General features: G+C 42.0%; 1 protein-coding gene across 1 annotated transcript in view; it reads left to right on the top strand.

Annotated features, from left to right (window-relative positions):
• LOC125047559 (EZH inhibitory protein-like) overlaps nucleotides 1–7,500 on the top strand; it is a 43,676-nt gene that overhangs the window by 20,113 nt on the left and 16,063 nt on the right. The gene's annotated exons all lie outside the window — the stretch shown is intronic.

Raw genomic sequence — 7,500 nt, 5'->3', positions numbered from 1 at the left:
AGGGAGGGAAACGAGCATAAACCGAATTTCGTCTTCGATTATTCATTAAGTGTCATGGGATGATATATGCTAAATCGAATTAGGTATATTTCCAAAGTATCCCTGTTATTAACATAGCTAATAGCTGAATATATTACCCGATTTGAACAGTACACCTGTCAAAATTCCTTCTAAAACATATGTTTGTGGGAAGTATATGGAAATTAGGTGAATTTAGTATGTTAGCATAGAGAGCAACTAAATAAATAAGTAGTCTTTACGTTTTGCCTTTTTTTTATAGAATTATTAACTTATTAAATTGTATAACATCACTCTGGTTTAACTCTGGTATTTATTTTTACTAACAGACAATAAATGTGATAAACACTGTAAGGAAAGAATCAAAAGACTTTTCTTGTCCCAATTAATCAAATGCTAATGAGATATGAAATATTTGAATGCTTGCAAATGCATTTGCAGGAAATTTCGACTTATACCATTCCTTACGAAAAAATATGTTGAATAAAACTAGTTTTGATTCTAATTAAATAACGATTGGTGTTGAGGAAGATATATACGGATAGATAGATAGAGAGAGAGAGAGGAAGAGAGAGGGAGGGAAGGTAGAGAGAGAGAGAGGGGGGGGTCGGACTTTCTTTACATATATATTTAGGAAGCGTGTAATTTTATTTGCCTTGTGAAGCTGACGATAACTTAATGAAAATGTTTAAACATATATTAACAACAAAGCTAACACCTGTAGCGTCGACGGTTCAAGTGAGCGAAAAAGATAAAAATGCAAATGGGTAAATGAGATATTGACCCCCTCCCTCCACCACCCCTCACCCCCCCTCACCCATAAGAAAGAGGAGAGACCGACAGAGAGAAGATAATAATATATATTTTTTTAAAGAGAGATAAAAGACAGATATAGACATACAAGAAAAGAGAGCAAGCAAGAGATAGGGAGGGAGGGAAAGAGGAAGGGAAAGACAGAGAAAGAGGAAGGGAAAGACAGAGAAAGAGAGAGAAAGAAAAAAAAAAAAAAGAGAGAGAGAGAGAGAGAGAGAGAGAGAGAGAGAGAGAGAGAGAGAGAGAGTGAGAGAAAGAAAGAGTAATATTTTTTTTTCTCTTACACGCGAGATGGCAACACACGATAGCGAGTTGTCGGTTTTTGATAATTAATCTTCCTCTGTGACAAAAGGCGTTGATATGATCGTCAGTATGGGTGGTAAGCTGTCAAGGAAGTGATATTGATCATTGGCATCCCTTTAAGGTAAGACGGGGGGGGGGGAGGAGATAAGGGGACAAGGACGGGGGAAGGAGGAGGAAGGAAGGGGGGAGGAGGAGGAGGGAAGGGGGTAGAGGAAAGAAAAAGGGGGGGGAGGAGAAGGAAGGAAGGGGGAGGAAAGGGAAGGGGGAGGAGAAGGAAGGACGGGGGGAGGAAAAGGAAGGAAGGGAGGGGGAGAGGAAAGAAAAAAGGGGGGGTAGAGAATGAAGGAAGGGAGAAGAGAAAAAAGAGAATAGAAGAAAGGAAGGGGTTAGGAGAGGGAAGAAAAGGGACTTGGAAAAGGAAAATACGGAAGGGGAGGAGAAGGAAGATAAGGGGAGAGGAGAAAGATGGGAGAAGAGGGAAGGAAGTGATAGGCAAGGAAGCAAGCAAGAGGAAAACGAGGGAATAAAGTTGTAGACCGGTACCAATCACAATATCTTAAGAAAGAAGCCAAAAAGTGTTGAAATTAAGTGTTTTTGGCCAGGTTGTCCTACGAAGTGCTATGACACAGACATAATGAAGAAAAAAATAGATATTTACAACCAAATCGAAATAACCTAAAACTACATGAAATAATAAAATTGCCCGAGATTCAGAAACCAAATATCTTTTCATTCTTCTAATTATAAAACTAGTAGTCTCGTTAGCCAAACTGACATAAACCACCGAAAATGATAGATAAAATACATGAGTAAAATTAACCGTTTCTGTCATATTTGTTCGTTGTTCGTTGGTGTTGAAATTTAAATCAGCAAATAAAAGTGTGTAACTTTCAGCGTCCTTATAGATAGATAGACAGAGTGACAGGAAAATAGACATCCGAATAAAGAGATAGATGAATTGGTAGTCTTATAAAAGGAAAACTTCAGTGATATTTTAGTAATTTTCTGTTTTATAACCATGGTATTGTGTGTAAGTGAAGTTTATATGCGTGTATTGGTACATATCTATATGTATAAGCATACGTTGTTGTAAATATAGACTTGTATCAGACATTCATTAATTACAATGATAAATAAGATTTATTATATAGATAGGAAAAGGATTTTCTTTTCTTTTTTTGTCATTAATTGCCTGCTTAATAACGATGTATTTTGTCTTATTTAATCATTATCCATTTTCTTATTTATGTATCTCTTCATCTTACCTACCTATCTATTTACTTTTATTCGTTTATTATCCATTACGTTCTATTTTGAGCAAACAACAACATCACTTCTTTTTTCTCCAAAAGTCATTTTTTCAAAAATTCAAGCAGAAAACACTACCAACGGTGCGTGTGTGGCTTCCCTATTTTCTTTATCCATCTGTATCATTCTGCCAACACATTTCATCCTTATTCGCTTTAATTACGACGTAAATTTATAATATCTCCACCAGTGTTGCCACCTGCTGGGCGCTAATGGTGTGTGTCCGCACTTTTTTCGCTTCTCGTGTCTTCACTTCGCCGAGCGATTTGATGCAGACAGTACCGTTGCGTGTGCCTGGGGGGGAGGGGAGAAGGGAGGGGAGGGGAGGGGGGTGCGTGTGGGTTGGGGGAGGGGGGTGTATGTGTGTTTAGGTGGGTGGGGGGGGGTGGGAGGTGGTTGGTGTATGTGTCTGTGTGTGTGTGCCTATCTTTGTGCTTGTGCGTATGTGTATGTACTGCATCTTATTCCCCAGCTTACCTTACTTCTGAAGAGGCAGAGACGGATAGGGGGGGGGGGGGGGGGGGTATGGGAAGGGAGAAAAGAGGGAGGGAGGGAGGGGGGGAGGGAGGGAGGCCAAACGGGCAGTAGTCGGGTACTTTCATCCCGATGTCAATCACAGCGATAGACGCCGGATTAATCTGTATTACAGTGATAAGGTCTAATGAATCGCAGAAACCTTTGCTGGCGCCGCGCAACTGAGACCCCCCTCCATCCCCCTTCCCCCTCCCTTCCACCCATCCCCTTCCCCCTACCCCTCTCTTCCCTTTTTTCCTCCCCATTTCCCCTTCTCTTCCCTTCCCTCTACCCTCTCCCTTCCTCCCTCCCCCAACCCTCTCCCTTCCCCCTCCCCCAACCCTCTCCCTCCCCCCCTCCCCCAACCCTCTCCCTTCCCCCCTCCCCCAACCCTCTCCCTTCCCCCCTCCCCCAACCCTCTCCCTTCCCCCCCTCCCCCAACTCTTTCCCTTCCCCCCTCCCCCAACCCTCCCCCTTCCCCCCTCCCCCAACCCTTTCCCTTCCCCCCTCCCCCAACCCTCTCCCTTCCCCCCTACTCCATCACCCTCCCCCTCCCTCTTCACCTTTCGACTCCATGCCACCTCTCTTGACACTTCCCTCCCCTCTCCTCCCCCCCCCCCCTCCTTACCCCCCGACTCCCTGGCGCCCCTCTCAACTCCTTACCTCGCCTTTACCCTTACCCCCCTTTACCCTTTCCCCTATTCTTCCCCTATACCCACCCTTCCTTTACCCAGATAGTGCCGCTACTGGTGCCTGTCTCACCTGGCGCAAGGGTGCCTTTGTGCCGGCACCCCTTAAATCAAATCCTCCTCCTTCTCCATACCCTTCCCCTCCCTTTCTCCCCTCTCTGCCTTCTTCCACGTTCTCATCCTCTTGCCTTTACCCCTTACATAGTCTGTCCTCCCCCTCTCGCCGCCTCCCCCTTTTGCTTTTCCACCCTCCCCCACTCTCTCCCCCTTTCCTCATTCCCATTCCTTTCCCCTTTCCCCTGCCTATCTTCTCCACCATTCCCTCCCTATCCTTCCTCCCCTACCCATTCCCCGCCTACCCTTTCTCCTCGTCGTTCCCAATGCTCCTCCCCTTCTCCGCTACCTCTTCCTTCCCCTTTTTCCCTACCTCTTCCCCTAACCCCTCCCCCACACTCATCCCATCCCATTCCCTCCCCTTTGCACTGCTAAACCTTTCTCCCCTCCTCCTCTCCACGACTCCTCTTCCTCCCATCCTTCCTATTTCCCCACTGTCCTATGTCCCTCCCTCTCTTCTCCTCCTCTCCTCTCCCTCTCCTCTCCCTCTCCTCTCCTTCCCCCCTCCTCTCCCCCTCCTGTCTTTCCCCTCTCCTCTCCCCCTCCTCGTTTTCCCCTCTCCTCTCACCCTCCTCTCCTACCTCTCTCCTCTCCCCCTCCTCTCTTTCCCCTCTCCTTCCCTTCACCTCTCCCCCTATTATCTTTCCCCTCTCCCCTCTTTCCCCTCCTCTCCTTCCCCCTCTCCTCTCCCCCTCTCTCTTCTTCCCTTCCTTCTGTTTGGGTGATTTTCTTATCTGTGTGATTGCGTTTTATTAAACATTTATGCATTTGTGTATCTCTTCATTCATCGCCTAATCTACTTCTTGAATCTACCTATCTTCTGTACTGTTTATCTGTTTATCTACCGGTTTCTGTCTGTCTGTCAAAGAGACTCTTTCTCTCACGCGTACACACACATACATAAACACAAACACACATACATGCGTACATACATACATACTTGCATATTCATATTCATGTTCATATATGTATATATTTTTATATATATATATATATATATATATATATATATATATATATATATATTTGTGTGTATATATACATATATGTATGTGTGTGTGTGAATTTTTGTTTTTTCTTTTTTTTTACAGCCATTCATTCCACTGCCGAACATTGGCCTCTCTCAATTCACTATTTCCTGATTGGATGCCCTTCCTAATCAACCGCAGTTTGGCGCGCTAACACGTGTGCAACGGTGGTGACTTCCTCTACGACACCTGCATTTGACTTCTGAAGGCGGTATGTCGTTTTCTCGGACTCGAGCCAGCAGTCAGAGTGCAGGCAGTTTTACGACCGCCGCGACGGGGAATTGAACTCGGTCCAATGTGCTAACCACTGGACCATCGCGGCAGTCATGTGTATATGTATATACATATATATATATAAATTTATATATATATGTGTGTGTGTGTGTGTGTGTGTGTGTGTGTGTGTGTTTCTGTATGTGTGTGTGCGTGTGTGTGTGTGTGTGTGTGTGTGTGTGTGTGTGTGTGTGTGTGTGTGTGTGTGTGTGTGTGTGTGTGTGCATGTATGCATATGGCTTAATGCACTTACGAATGGATTTGCATTAATTTAAAAGATCCATTTGGCAGATGTATGTAAATAGCCATCTATCAATGTACAATCTGATTGTCGTTCTCTGATAAGAATTATCTTCGGTTTATAGTACAGATTTTCAATGTTTGATCCTTACGTGAAATAGAATCTGCTAATTACTGCTATAATAGACACCTTCATGGAGTTCAGGACTTCTACATTTCTCTAAAAAAAAAAAAAATAGAAATATAACATCAATGCATGTTGCTTGTTTAATAATCAAAAAGATAATATTAGTAATAATGCTTCCGCCTTGAAGCTTCCTCCCCATTCTGTTGATCGATCGATAATTTTTATTCTCATTATAATAACGATCAGAAAAAAATAACTAAAAAGTTTGAAATATCGTCAGCATTTCAAGTATGAATTTCAAGATTTCGTGATTTTCATTCAGAGTTCTACCATTAATTTTATAACGACTTATTGAATTAATTATATTTATATATCCAGTATAGTTTTATATATCCAATATACTTTTTCCAGCTATTTGAAATGTATAAAACCGATATTATTTACCCTTGCAGCGTAATTCAACAATATACACGCACTGAGACTGGAAAATGAACTCTATTTTTCCTTGCAATATAATTCAACACCATTCGGTTCCTGAAGATAGTATATTAATATAAAATGCCTAATAATACATTATTCATCTACTGAAACACGCTATTACATTACCATCATTATATAAATACCAAAAAAACACATGTATCTTATTTTATTTTGAATGATACCAATAACAATGAACACAAGTAGCATTGCCAAAATACACCAATAAAGTACAGTAAACAGGTTATTTGACAGGTTATTTTATGCTTCTTTCGTCGCGTTTGACAGCTTCCAACAGCTGGTTGTCTGTCATTAATCATTTGCTCTACAAGTTGTTTGCTGCGTCGGAAATTATTGGTGAGAAAGAGCTTTTATTTATTTATTTATTTATTATTATTTTTGTTTTATTATTATTATTATTATTATTTTAGGTTGAGCGCTTTTTGTTTCGTCTCGTTACTCTTCTTTTTTTTCTTCTTCTTCTTGTTTCTTTCGCTTTTATTTTTTTTAATTTTTTTTTTTTTTTTTTAGCTTGTTTATTTTTTGGTTTGTGTGTTTTTTTAAGGCTTGTTTTTCTTGTGATCGATTTAATCTCGTCTCGATTTTTTTTTTTTTTTTTTTTTTTTTTTTTTTATTCTGATCTACTTTTCATTTATTTTTCTTCTTCTGTTTTCTCTTTATGTACCTTCCATCCTCTTTCCCTATTTCCAGTTTATTTCCCAGCCTTTCCACCTTCCCTCCACCTTCCCTCCACCTTCCCCTCCACTTTTTCTCCTCCTTCCTCTCAATTTTCCCTCCATCTTCCCTCCACCTTCCCTCCACCTTCCCCTCCACTTTTTTTCCTCCTTCCCCTCAATTTTCCCTCGATCTTCCCTCCACCTTCCCTCCACCTTCCTCTCCACCTTCCCTCCACCTCCCCTCCTCCTTCCCCTCCATCTTCATTCTATCTTCCCTCCACCTTCCCTCCACCTTCCCCTCCACCATCCCTCCACCTTCCCTTCCACGTTTCCTCCACCTTCCCCTCCACCTTCTCTCCACCTACCCTACCTCCTTACCCCCTCCCTACCCTCCCCACCCATACCCCCCATCCCTAACCCCATCCCTACCCTCCCCTTCCATACCCCCCATCCCATACCCCGTCCCTACCCAACCCCCCTCCCTACCCTAACCCCCCTTTCCCAACTGCCAATCAATCTTCTCATATTGTTCACGATAACAAAATCCGAAAGATAGCGCTGATCTTTACACTTCCTTCACTCTGAGTAACTCTGAGCACAGACGGACGACAATCCCGCTCTGTGTTTTAAGATAAGATTCGCGGAGATAAATCTGTCCGCGATAAGGGGGGTAACGGACGTAAATCTTTGTTTTTGTTTTTTTTGTTGATTTGTTTACTGGTTTCTTTGTTGTTTTTGTTTTTGTTTGTTTTTTGTTTATTTGTTTATTGGTATCTTTATTGTTTTTGTTGTTGTTTTTTAGATTTGTTTTTTTTTTATTGGTATCTTTGTTGTTTTTGTTTTTGTTTTTTGTCTTTTGTTTATTGGTATCTTTGTTGTTTTTGTTTTTGTTTATTGGTATCTTTGTTGTTTTTGTTTTT

Source organism: Penaeus chinensis, chromosome 41, assembly GCF_019202785.1.
Source record: "Penaeus chinensis breed Huanghai No. 1 chromosome 41, ASM1920278v2, whole genome shotgun sequence".
In the NCBI taxonomy this organism is placed as follows: domain Eukaryota; kingdom Metazoa; phylum Arthropoda; class Malacostraca; order Decapoda; family Penaeidae; genus Penaeus; species Penaeus chinensis.
Note: the sequence above shows the minus strand (reverse complement) of the source record. Positions and strands in the feature narration are given on the sequence as shown.